Raw genomic sequence first — 13,718 nt, forward strand, 5'->3', positions numbered from 1 at the left:
CATGCTGTACATTACATCCCTATAACTCACTTATTTTATAACTGGATATTTGTACTTTTGACCCCCTTCACCCACTTCTCCCCAAAACACCACCCCATCAGTTCTCTCAGTTCTCTTAATAGATAAGCTTTTTTTAAAATTATTTTTCGCTTAGGGAAGATCATATGAGTGATAATGGTATGTCTTTTTGTTGCATTTAGCATAATATCCTCATGTTTCACCTATGTGTCTTGAATGGCAACATTTATTTGTTTTAAAGAAAATGTGGTGTGCATATATACAGTAGAATATTATCCAGCCATTAAATTAAGCCAAAAAGATTGTCATGTTTGAACTGTGTCCCCTAAAATTCATATGTGAAGTCAAATACCAAATACCTCAGAAAATGTTCTTATTTGGGAGCAAGGTCATTATAGTCATAGAATTGGGTGAGCCCGAATTCAATATGACAGGTATCTTATTAAAGTGCAAAATTTAGGCAGGGGAAAAGAATCATGTCAAAATTGAATCATGTTGCATAGGGCAATGAATTACTGGGATCCAGAAGAGAAGCCTACAATAAATCCTTCCTATTATCTTTCAGTGAGAGTAAGGCATTGTGGGACACTGATTTTGGAATGCCATCATCTAGAATTGTCAGGCAATAAAATCTCCGTAAAATCACCATTTTGTGGTGACTTATTATAGCAGCCCTAAAAAAAAAATTGAGAGATTAACACAGTCATAGCTCTAAGTAGACTTTTTAATCAGAAGTGATGAGAGCCAGAGAGTGAGTGAAAAATTCCATAAAGGAAAAAATGCAGATCTGGTATGGACTTACTAAATTGGAGGGAAAATAGAAAGATACTGGCAGGTATCTAGCAGGCAGACACTACCAACCTCTCTGCATGCCACAGGTAAACTCTCAAGGATAATGAAGAACTAAACTTGCTTCCTTGGTTTACCTCAGCCAACTCACTGAATATGTGTCTGCCCCTATTGGCAATTTTAAACTGCCAGCCAGTCAATTTACCTATTAAATTTATTCCCACTCTACTTTTTACTCACCTCTCTCTTCTTCTAAATTTCCTTTTCCTACTGACAGTGGTTTTCTTAACAAATGAAATATATTTCTGTGCAGATATGAAATGTCTCTGTGTTATTTCATTGACCTTAAAGAGAAAAGTTACTGATGATTACTGATGTCTCAATTCCTTGTAAAATATTCTAAATTGGGTTAAACCTTCTCTGGAGCTTGAAATACTTGAACCACAGTATGGTTCATTGTTGTGGAAATAATCTGGGATCAACGCAACAGTTTAATCAACATTACTGCAGCTAAAGTGTTTATACTGTAGGAAGCACATAGGATGGAGGTTAGTCACATTTATTCCTATTGAAGAGTAGCTAGAAGTAAAGTTTGATGGAGATGGTAGAGTCACAATGAAGAGGAACTTTAACCAGTTGCCATGGTCTGTAGCACTGGGAGAGTCTTGCTGCTAGGTAACTACATCTAGAATGTAATCAATCCAGAGATAATAAGAGGGTGGTCTTTATATTTCTCCTTGTAATGTGAGGTTTCAGAGGAAAATACGCACCATCAATGAGTATGGCTATAGCTAGAAAGGACCATGGGAACCATGAATTCTTCTGCTGGTAAGTTACACAAGATTTTCGTGTAAAGGAAAGAAGCAGTAGGATTTACTAGTATGTACACTTGAACATACACACACACACACACACACACACACACACACAGACAAGAGTGTTTACCAAGTATTCACATCTTGAGAGGGATCTATGAGACTTATTATTTCCTATTCTAGTATCCTTTACTTGATTGACAAGTACAAAATTGTATTTAAATACTGTAGATTGTTACATTTTGCAAAACTGTGACTTAAGCTATCAATAAGAATGAGAAGGGAGGTGGTAATTAAGGTACAGAGATTGGTCAATTTGACAAAACTGTGGGGTTATAAAAAAGTATTTATCAATTGTCTTACACATATATTAATATGTACCATAATGCTCAGTCAACAAAAGGCAATGGTGGTACTGGAAGGGAGAAGTACCATGGGTTGGATGGATGTGACTTAAATGTGTTTATATTTTGTTATATTCTTAAGAAGAATGTTTTTAGCACCATGTAAAATGGAATAAAATAAAACTAGAAGGGTAGCAATTGGAGATGGGAGTGTATGAAGACAAAATAAAATATCTTCAGAAATGCAAAGGAAATCAATAATCCCAAAAGGATAGAGGAAAGCTTTGGGGGTGTTGGGTAATATTTTTTTATGATACAGAAACATCTGAATCCCCACAATTTTAGGATTGCAAGGTAATTCTAAAATTCAATCTTCATATAGATGAATTTGTGTCATAAGAAAAATACATACATATATATGTGTGTATATATATATATATCTATGTGTATATATATATATATATATATATATATATATATATATATATCTTATATGAAAAAAGAATATTCACTGAGTTGCCAGATTATTATGATCTCTGAACGCATAATAATCTGGCCACTCAGTATATACTGAGTGCATGAATTCGTGCATGGGTGGGGTCCGGCCAGCCTGGCCAGGGGGAGGGGACATGGGCGGTTGGCCAGCCTGCCTGCTGGTTGAACTCCTGGTCTAGGGGACAATTTGCATATTAGTCTTTTATTATATAGGTTATACACTGAGTGGCCAGATTATTATGCATTCAGAGATCATAATAAAATCTGGCCACTCAGTGTATAAAAATATTTGCCTCAATAATATTAGCACATATTTGAGAAAATGAGAAATCTGGTACAAGCATGATGCCTTTTGACAATACTGATTTGTTACTTTTTTTCATGAACAAAATATTAATAAAACCACATAATGTGCAGACACTGCCCTAAATATTTTGTAAACATAAATGAATAATGCAGATCTAAATAAATTAATGGTCTTAAACACAAATTTGGACAGAGTGGTTGGGGCAAAGAGACACATTAGGAATTTGTCAAATTGCATGCAGTAATTTACATATCCATGCTAGCTTTTATTTATAGCATGAATATCCACAGTCATCATCAGATCATTAAGTACTGAGAGTACTTAAAGTAAGATCATCAAGAACCCCTGTACAAATTGAAAAAGCACAGGAAAGTAAAGTCTGCTATAAGACATCTAAAACACACTGATCAAATCTACTTCCCATAGTAGGTAATATAAAAATGAAAAATGCCTAATTAAGGACCTTTCATCTCCTGGATTATGTACTCATTGCTGCTTGATTTTTTTAAATATCTTCATTTAACGTACCTTGACATCTTTTCTCTAGGATCATTTTTTCTCTGACTTATAGAGTCTTTCTTTCTATGCTCACACTTTTTCATGGAAAACTCTTTTTTCCTACTTAATTCTACTAAACCTACATGACCACAATGTAAAGCCCAATGGATACTTTGACCCTTGCAGTTTGGCAGAATTAGATGTAAAAAAGACACAGGAAGGAGTTAGGACAAGTAATTATTTGTTGCATGAACATAGACAGGGGTGGGCAAAGGTATATTAATACTAATAATAAAAAAGCAATGATTAATAACTAATGATATAGTAAAACCTTGATATAACTGACTAATTCAGCTGAGGGGATGTCTGTTAAAGCCAAAATCCCATCCTATCTAATAAAAGAGTAATATGCAAATTAACCATCACTCCGCTACACCCACAAGCCACACCCACCAGCCAATCAGGAGCAAGTATGTAAATTAACCCAACAAAGATGGATGCGGCCACAGAGAGAGCAGGAGGGAGGCTTGGGTTTCCCCGGCAATGGAGGAAGCCAAGCTTTCCGCACACCCTGGCCGACCCAGGCCTGCACTCCAGGCTACAAAGTTTCAATTATAGAAGATAAATAAATCCCAAAAATGGCGGCAGCCATGGAGCTGGAGAGAGCAGGAGGCTAGGGTTGCCCGCGGAGATGGAGGAAGCCAAGCTTCTGAAGCCCTGGCCTGCCTTTGCCTCTGCTTAAGGCTACAAAGTTTCAATTATAGAAGATAAATAAATCCCAACAGAAATGGCTGCCACCACGGAGCGAGCAGAAGGCTTGGTTCCACTCCAGGCTACAAAATTTCAATTGTAGAAGATAAATAAATCCCAGATACCAGGGCCTCTGCTTGGGTCGCCAGGGGGTGTGGCCGGCCTGCAAACCACCACAGGCCCCTCGCCCAGACCACCCCATTCCCCAAGGGAACCCCCACCCTGATCCGGAACACCCTTCAGGGAAAACCAGCTGGCCCCCACCCATGCACCAGGCCTCTATCCTATCTAATAAAAGAGTAATATGCAGATTGACCATCACTCCAACACACAAGATAGCTGCCCCCATGTGGTCAAAGATCCTGCCCCCATGTGGACACAAGATGGCCACCACAAGATGGCCAGCAGGGGAGGGCAGTTGGGAGGGACCAGGCCTGCAAGGGAGGGCAGTTGGGGTCGATCAAGCCTGCAGGGGAGGGCAGTTATGGGAAAACAGGCTGGCAGGGGAGCAGTTAGGCATCAATTAGGCTGGCAGGGGAGTGGTTAGGGGGTGATCAGGCTGGCAGGCAGAAGCAGTTAGGGGCAATCAGAAAGGCAGGCAGGTGAGCAGTTGGGAGCCAGCGGTAATGGATTGTGAGAGGGATGTCCGACTGCCCGTTTAGGCCCGATCCCACCAGGATCGGGCCTAAACGGGAAGTCAGACATCCCTCAAGGGGTCCCAAATTGGAGAGGGTGCAGGCTGGGCTGAGGGACAACTCCCCCCACTCCCCGCCATGCACGAATTTCGTGCACCAGGCCTCTAGTTATATAATAAAGTAGGTATTCTTAATATGTTAAAAATTTGACAATTTTGTTAGTTTATCTCTTTTTACTTATGTAGACACATTTGTGTAATTAAAATTTAGTGTGCATGAAAAGTCTAATTTCACAGAACAGTTTTCTATATGTATCACTGTAATTTTAAATTTATACTGAACAAGTCTAATAAATGTGTGCATTCACCAGTCACCATGAGTTAACAAATGCACACAGCTGGGGTGTTGAAATATGGGCTGGCATGTGTTGAAACTACTGCAGAAAGTCAGCCACATGCCAATAGAACCAATTACTGCATGCAATACAGTGTGATCATATGCTAATCCTACGCCAAACACTGTTTACTTGTGGGAACCCCTTTCCGTCCCGCGTGGTTCAGGGTTCTGGTTCAGGGTTCGGGTTCTGGAGAAGGCCGCACACAAATGAAAAGAGACTTAGAAAAGTATTAATTTGGAAATATTGGGGGCCAGGCAGGAGCCCACCTCTAGTGGGAGGACTGCCCCCTGCTCTGGCCTTGCTATCCCTTTTATTCAGACTATGGGAAACACCCATACCCCTTAGGCAGGAAACTCCAATAACAGAAATTTACATAGGACAAACAGAGGTGGAGGCTGCTTCAGCTACCAATGTTTCAACTAAACAGTGAGCGATTAGCTCCGACCTTTCAGAGCAATGAAGGTTGACCAGCCTTCCGGATTCCCTTTCCACATCTCTCTATTAGTGGAACAATGATCGGTTTCCGGCATCTCCCCCGTTTCTTACCTTTAAAAAAAATCTTGCATCTGCAGACTAGAAATAAACATATAATAACAAAAAATGTTTGAATGTCCAACAGTTCTGAGTCCCCGTTTCAATGTCCAACAGTTTTTTGAGTACATGTCAGCAATGGTATCTGGATGGTGGCCAAATGATGGCAATGCAGGTCCGACCCTCTCTGGTTTGGTCCTGGGCAACCTGCAGCGACCCACAGCTGCTGACTGCTAGCATGGCAAGGCGTCGTCAGCATCTTCCATCTCTGGACTGTTTCTCCTCTTGTCTTTGTGGTTGGAGCAGACCTGTCAATTCCTCTCTGTTGCAGGAATCCACATGGTCTTGGAGTTGTTTTCTGAAAATATACAAACATATTCTCGACCAAAAGTTAATAAAGGAATCTTTTCTATAAATTTTACTTGGGACCCTTTTTATTTTTGCCCAAACAATTTTCCTTTGTCTTATTTTGACACCATGTATGTTTTTCATTGGTGCCTTGCTGTTAGCATTACAAATGAAAATTAATTTTGTAAAGTAAAAATTTTCTAGATGTAATATACTTACAGAATATTTTTCCTTACATAATATTACTCCACTATCCCCCCTTTTTCTTGATTTAATTATTAGGAGGCTTTTGGAAATTTTTATAATGCAGTCTTGATAACTTTAAATTTTAATTTTTTGCATAAAAATATGACTGTTTTAGGTTCTTTGCATGTCAAGCAATTTTACCATGAGATGAACTACCAATAGAAATATTAGTTAATACTTTAGGAACAACTTTTTGTTCAGTAAAATTAAATTTTCTTGAATATTCACTTATTTCATTTAGCCAATTTAAATTAATCTGAAAACTTAACTATTATTTTACTGTCAAATTTAATGCTCTAACCATCTTAGTTTACCCTGTAAATATTAGTGGAAAGGATTATTTGCATTCTTGAGTAGGCCCTGAGCATTCCTGGTGCTAGGCTGGATTTAGATATAGGGCAGCTGCTGTCAGCCAAGTTTCTGTCTGTTGCCTGGGTCCCAAACTGAGCTGGGACAAGTCTGTTTGTTGCCTGGGTCCCGAACTGAGCTGGGCATGGGAAGCGAAGCAGCCATGGGGGCAGGAGACCTTCCTCAGAAGGGGTGAGGGTTCAGGCCCCTGCGAGGTTGGGAGGGGTGAGGGTTTGTGCCCCACCTCTGTTGACCCCAAGTTCTCTCCTGATGGCCCCTCTGTGACTGTGCCTGTCTTAGGTTGTTCCTTCCCTGAGGAATCTTACCCGTCTCTGGCTAACCAGTCATCCTCTGGGGCCAAGCAGGGTGATGTGAGGTTCAGTTCTGTCTCCTTGGTAGCCTATGCCCCTATGGCCTCCACGCCCAACACCTGCCTTGGGATGCCCTGGCCTGCTGGCGGGGCCCCAGCACTGATCACATATCTTGGGGAACCCAGGTTTCTTCTCCAGGGAGGGCCCAGCTCACACCATTGGGTGAGAGACAGATCCATGGTACCAGCCACCACGAGGCTTCAACCTCAGCGTGAACAGAAAGCTCAGGCAACAGCTGTGGGAGGGTCCCTCTTGGCAAAAAAGGGCAAGAGAGGCCAATATAGAATGCTCAAGTGCCTTCCCAGTGCCTTAATTCCTTCTGGAAGGGATTAAATCCTTTCATGTCCTTTTTAAAAATGCTGCCAAACATTCAAAGAATTAGTTTGTAAGTTTGTTTGGGATAATTGTACAATATGCTGTTGTAAAATATCAAAAATTATAATGACATTGTAGAATAATATCACGTAAGGATATTCTTTGCTCTAGGCTATGGCAATTCCATTTCAAACTGGCTGTCAATTTCTTTTTGTATACATTATTTATCTATATTTCAACAATTTTTTGAGATTCAAATCCAATTCCAATTATTTTAAGGCATTTACTCTGGATAAATTCTATAACAGAGACAAATTTACTTATTTTCTTGAAGGCCTTAAAAGGTAACTTTTTAACAAGGTTCATTAGCATTTTAAAAACTACTCTTTATTATGGAAATGTGAATCCTGTTGCTGGAATTAGCTTGAATTTCTTTGGAGAAGACTTTTTCGCCATTTTTCTTAGGAAAAAGAACCAGTTCTAGGTTTCTCATTTTCTATAGCTTTTGCAGAGAGATTCCAGACACATTTCTAAATTTTTAAGACTTTTTCATGGCGAGAAAGAAAACTTTAAATTAGCATACTGGGAGAGTGGGCTTCCATATTGGATCTCCATGTGTCTCCTTTTCCCCATATCTTGCTTACTTTGGGAGAAGTTTCAGCAACACATCTGGCCGAATTTCTTTTCATGCCTATAGATAAAGACAGAACTTAACTTTTTTCTTTCTTTTTCGCTTTCCGAAGTAATAACTAGCACCCAATTTGGCCAAGATTTGCATTTCCCTGCGAGTTCTTTTATAATTTTTAAATGAAACCTTAAGTAATCTCATTGCGGGAGAGCGGATAGCCCTGCCCTCACCTGCCACCTTTGAATTTCTCCATACCAGAGGTGGTTTCAGCAGTGGAGTTTCATTTCTTATTACAGATTTTAAATTCCAAATACCAATTAAGATTTTAATTTGAACAAGAAACCACATTATTTTATAACCTAATTCTTCCCCATTAGCCTGGCTGAAAAAGACGTTCCCACCCTACTTGCAGATCTGGTTTCTGTAGCTGGCCCTGGGCTTTGCATGCGGTGAATTTCCCTCATTTTTTTCGGTGAATTTTCCACACCTTTTCTCGGTGTATTCTTTTCCTTCCTTCGCTCTTAGGCGAAAAATATCATCTCCTCCAGAAGCCCCGCGTTCAGGCACCAGATGTGGGAACCCCTTTCCGTCCCGCGTGGTTCAGGGTTCTGGTTCAGGGTTCGGGTTCTGGAGAAGGCCGCACACAAATGAAAAGAGACTTAGAAAAGTATTAATTTGGAAATATTGGGGGCCAGGCAGGAGCCCACCTCTAGTGGGAGGACTGCCCCCTGCTCTGGCCTTGCTATCCCTTTTATTCAGACTATGGGATACTGCCCATAGCCCTTAGGCAGGAAACTCCAATAACAGAAATTTACATAGGACAAACAGAGGTGGAGGCTGCTTCAGCTACCAATGTTTCAACTAAACAGTGAGCGATTAGCTCCGACCTTTCAGAGCAATGAAGGTTGTTGACCAGCCTTCCGGATTCCCTTTCCACATCTCTCTATTAGTGGGACAATGATCGGTTTCCGGCATACTAGCAGTAAGACTTGGATATAAATATGTAGACTATAGTAGTAGATACGTAATATTCATTTCTTCGGTGAAATTACTACAGTGTTTTTTCCCAACATATGGCCTATTTACTAAAATGTGTTAAAAATAACAGTGAATTAATAACAAAGCCTTAACCTGTTGATTTAATTATAAGCAAATCTTGGTCTGAAGCAGTTTAAAATTAACATAGTGTTAATTTTCACATACAACATATGGACGAGAAATTCTGTCTGTTAAATTTAAAGTCCATTAAATCGAGGTCGGCAAATCGAGGGTTTACTATACAGCATTTACCGATGCTGCCTTCTTGATGGGAATCCTTGGCTTCAAGTCCTTATTTGTAGAATTGGACTTCTTTTCAATCTTAAATAATAAATTATTTGGTCACATTCCTCAAGAAAATTAAAAATACTTCCATATATTATTTTTCTTATTGTCTTTAATATACCGAGGTGGGCAAAAGTAGGTTTACAGATGTGAGTGCAAAACTAAGAGTTTAATATTACACAGTTATATTGAGATTTTACTGTACTCTCATTCTCCACAATCTTATCAGAAATACAACTAAGCAAAAGATGAGAAACCATAAAAATATTAGAGGAATCGATAGGCAGCAAAATCTCAGACATATGCCAAAGCAATATCTTTGCCAATACAGCTGCTAGGGCAATGGAAACTAAAGAGAAAATAAACAAATGGGACTACATCAAAATAAAAAGCTTTGGTACAGAAAAAGAAACCATCAACAAAACAACAAGCAAGCCCACTGCATGGGAGAACATATTTGCCAATGTTATCACCAATAATCTCCAACATTTACAGGGAACTCATACAACTAAACAAAAGGAAGATAAACAACCCAATCAAAAAGTGGGCAATGGACCTAAATAGATACTTTTTGAAAGAGGACATAAGGAAGGCCAAGAGACATATGAAAACATGCTCAAAGTCACTAATTATCCAAGAGATGCAAATCAAAACAACAATGTGTTACCATCTCACACCTGTCAAAATGGCTATCATCAACAAATCAACAGATGACAAGTGCTGGGAGGATGCGGAGAAAAAAGAACCCTCGTGCAATGTTGGTGGGAATGCAGACTGGTGTGGCCACTGTGGAGAACAGTATGGAGTTTCCTCAAAAAACTAAAAATGGAACTCCCATTTGACCCAGTAATCCCACTTCTAGGAATATATCCCAAGAAACTAGAAACACCAATCAGAAAGGATATATGCACCCCTATGTTCATAGCGGCACAATTCACCATAGCTAAGATTTGGAAACAGCCTAAGTGCCCATCAGCAGATGAATGGATTAAAAAACTGTGGTACATCTACACAATGGAATACTATCCTATCTAATAAAAGAATAATATGCAAATTAACCATCACTCCACTACACCCACAAACCATGCCCATAAGCCACACCCACCAGCCAATCAGGAGCAAATATGCAAATAAACCCAACCAAGATGGCTACGGCCACAGAGAGCAGGAGGGAGGCTTGGGTTTCCCCGGCGATGGAGGAAGCCAAGCTTTCCGCCTGCCCTTGCCGGCCTAGGCCTCCACTCAAGGCTACAAAGTTTCAATGATAGAAGATACATAAACCCAAACAGAAATGGCGGCAGCCACAGAGATGGAAAGAGCAAGAGGCTAGGGTTGCCCGCGGCGATGGAGGAAGCCAAGCTTTCCGCACACCCTGGCTGGCCTAGGCCTCCACTTAAGGCTACAAAGTTTCAATTATAGAAGATACATAAATCCCCCCAAAAATGGCTGCCACCACAGAGCAAGCAGAAGGCTTGGCTCCGCTCCAGGCTACAAAATTTCAATTGTAGAAGATAAATAAACTCCAGATACCAGGGCCTCTGCTTGGGTTGCCAGGGGGTGTGGCCAGCCTGCAAACCACCACAGGCCCCTCGCCCAGGCCACCCCATGCCCCAAGGGAACCCCCACCCTGATCCAGGACACTCTTCAGGGCAAACCAGCTGGCCCCCACCCATGCACCAGGCCTCTATCCTATCTAATAAAAGAGTAATATGCAGATTGACCATCACTCCAACACACAAGATGGCTGCCCCCATGTGGTCAAAGATCCTGCCCCCATGTGGACACAAGATGGTCACCACAAGATGGCCAGCAGGGGAGGGCAGTTGGGAGGGACCAGGCCTGCAAGGGAGGGCAGTTGTGGGTGATCAGGCCAGCAGGGGAGGGCAGTTAGGGGTGACCAAGCCAGCAGAGGAGGGAAGTTGGGGGCAACCAGGCCTTCAGGGAAAAGCAGTTGGGGGGGACCAGGCCTGCAAGGGAGGGCAGTTAGGGGTGACCAGGCCTGCAGGGGAGGGCAGTTCGGGGTGACCAGGCCTGCAGGGGAGAACAGTGGAGGGGACCCAGGCCTGCAGGGGAGAGCAGTTGGGGGAAAACAGGCTGGCAGGGGAGCAGTTAGGCATCAATCAGACTGGCAGAGGAGTGGTTAGGGGGTGATCAGGCTGGCAGGCAGAAGCAGTTAGGGGCAATCAGGAAGGCAGGCAGGCGAGCAGTTGGGAGCCAGCAGTCCTGGATTGTGAGAGGGATGTCCGACTGCCCGTTTAGGCCTGATCCCGGTGGGCAGTCGGACATCCCTTGAGGAGTCCCAGATTGGAGAGGTTGCAGGCTGCGCTGAGGGACACACACCCCCGTGCACGAATTTCATGCACCGGGCCTCTAGAGCCACTATAAAAAAGAAGGAACTTTTACCATTTGCAATAGCATGGATGGAACTGTAGAGCATTATGTTAAGCGAAATAAGCCAGTCGTATAAAGATAAATATCACATGATCTCACTCATATGTGGGATATAATGATGAACATAATTTGATGAACAAGAATAGATACAGCCCTAACTGGTTTGGCTCAGTGGGTAGAGCATTGGCCTGTGGACTGAAAGGTCCCAGATTCTATTCCAGGCAAGGGCATGTACCTAGGTTGTGGGCACATCCCCAGTAGGAGGTGTGAGGAGGCAGCTGATCGATGTTTCTCTCTCATCGATGTTTCTAACTCTCTATCTCTTTCCCTTCCTCTCTGTAAAAAAAAAAAATCATTAGATATATATTTAAAAAAAAAAAAAAAAAGAATAGATCCAGAGACAAATGGTAGGGTAGCAGGGGTGGAGGGAGCTTAGAGAGCAATCAAAGGACTTATGTGCATGCATATTAACATAACCAATGGACACAGACACTAGGGCATTGGGGGCTTGCTAGGGGTGGGAATGGCTGGTGGGGGTGTCAATTGGGAAAAAAGGAGACATATGTAAAACTTTAGAAAATAAAAATGAATAAATAAAAGATTTGGAACCAGCCTAAGTGCCAATCAGCAGATGAATGGATTAAAAAACTGTGGTACATCTACACAATGGAATACTACACTGCGGTAAAAAAAAAGAAGGAATTCTTACCATTAGCAACAGCATGGATGGAACTGGAGAGCATTGTGCTAAGTGAAATAAGCCAGGCAGAGAAAGATAAATATCACATGATCTCACTCATTTATGGAATATAATGAACAACATAAACTGATGAACAAAAACAGATCCAGAGACAGAGAAGCATCGATCAGACCATCAAACCTCAGAGGGAAGGTAGGGGAGGGTGGGGGTAAGGGGGAGAGATCAACCAAAGGACTTGTATGCATGCATATAAGCCTAACCAATGGACACAGATACCAGGGGGGTGAGGGCATGAGTGGGGGGGGGAGGGCAATGGCGGCATAAGGACACATATGTAATACCTTAATCAATAAAGAAAAATAAAAAAATAAAAAAAACAGAGAAAGAACAATAATCATTCTCAACCACATAAAATCTAGCTTAACAGAAGTCCTACAACTAAGGATATAAGAAAGCCACTGACACTGGTTGGAGGGGCAGAGACACTGCACAGGCTAGTCCCACACCAACGTGTGGCAGATAAAACCTCCCTAACTGGGTGAAGGTAATAGAATACAAATCTAGGTAGTGCAGAGTTTCAAACAAGATGAACCCAAAGAAATCCACACCAAGATATTTCATAATTAAAATTCAAAAGGTTAAAGACATAGAGAATCTTAAAAGTAGCAAGAGAAAAGCAGTTACCTACCAACAAGGGAACTCCCATAGACTGTCAGCTGATTTCTCAACAGAAATTTTGCATACCAAAAGGATTGCCAAGAATTATTTAGAATGATGAAAAACAAAAACATGCAAGCAAGATTGCTCTGCCCAGTAAAGATATCATTTAGAATTCACACACATATAAACAGCTTCCAGGAAAATAAAAAGTTAAAAAAGACTTCATGATCACCAAAGCAGTATTACTGAAATGTTAAAGGGTCTTGAAGAAAAGCAGAAGAAGAAAAAGAAGAAGTGGAGAAAGAAGGAGGAGGAGAGATTAAAAATTTGAACAATAAAATATCTATACATACACACCTATCAACAACTGAATCCACCTCCCCTGAAAAATTTCAAAATAAAGGAACAAGTAGAACAGAAACAAACTCATAGATACAGAGAACATTTTGATGATTATCAGATGAGAGGAGGGTTGGGGAGTTTGGTAAAAAGATTGGAGAGATTAAGAAGTACAAATTGGTAGTAACAGAATAGTCATGGAGATGTAAAGTAAAGCATAGGGAGTACAAGCAATAATATTCTAATTATGTATGTATTTTGTTAGATGGGTATAAGATTTATCAGGATAATCACTCAATAATTTATATAAGGTCTAATCATTGGGGGCAATCTGGAAACTAATATGTAATATCGTATGACAACTCTAATTGAAAAATGAGAAATGATTTCTAAAAAGAATAAAAATAAAACAAAATTGAAAAGAAAATTATATATTAATATTTATATCAAGTCAATAGATACAAATAGAG

The sequence above is a fragment of the Plecotus auritus genome, assembly GCF_963455305.1.
Source record: "Plecotus auritus genome assembly, chromosome: 6".
NCBI lineage: Eukaryota > Metazoa > Chordata > Mammalia > Chiroptera > Vespertilionidae > Plecotus > Plecotus auritus.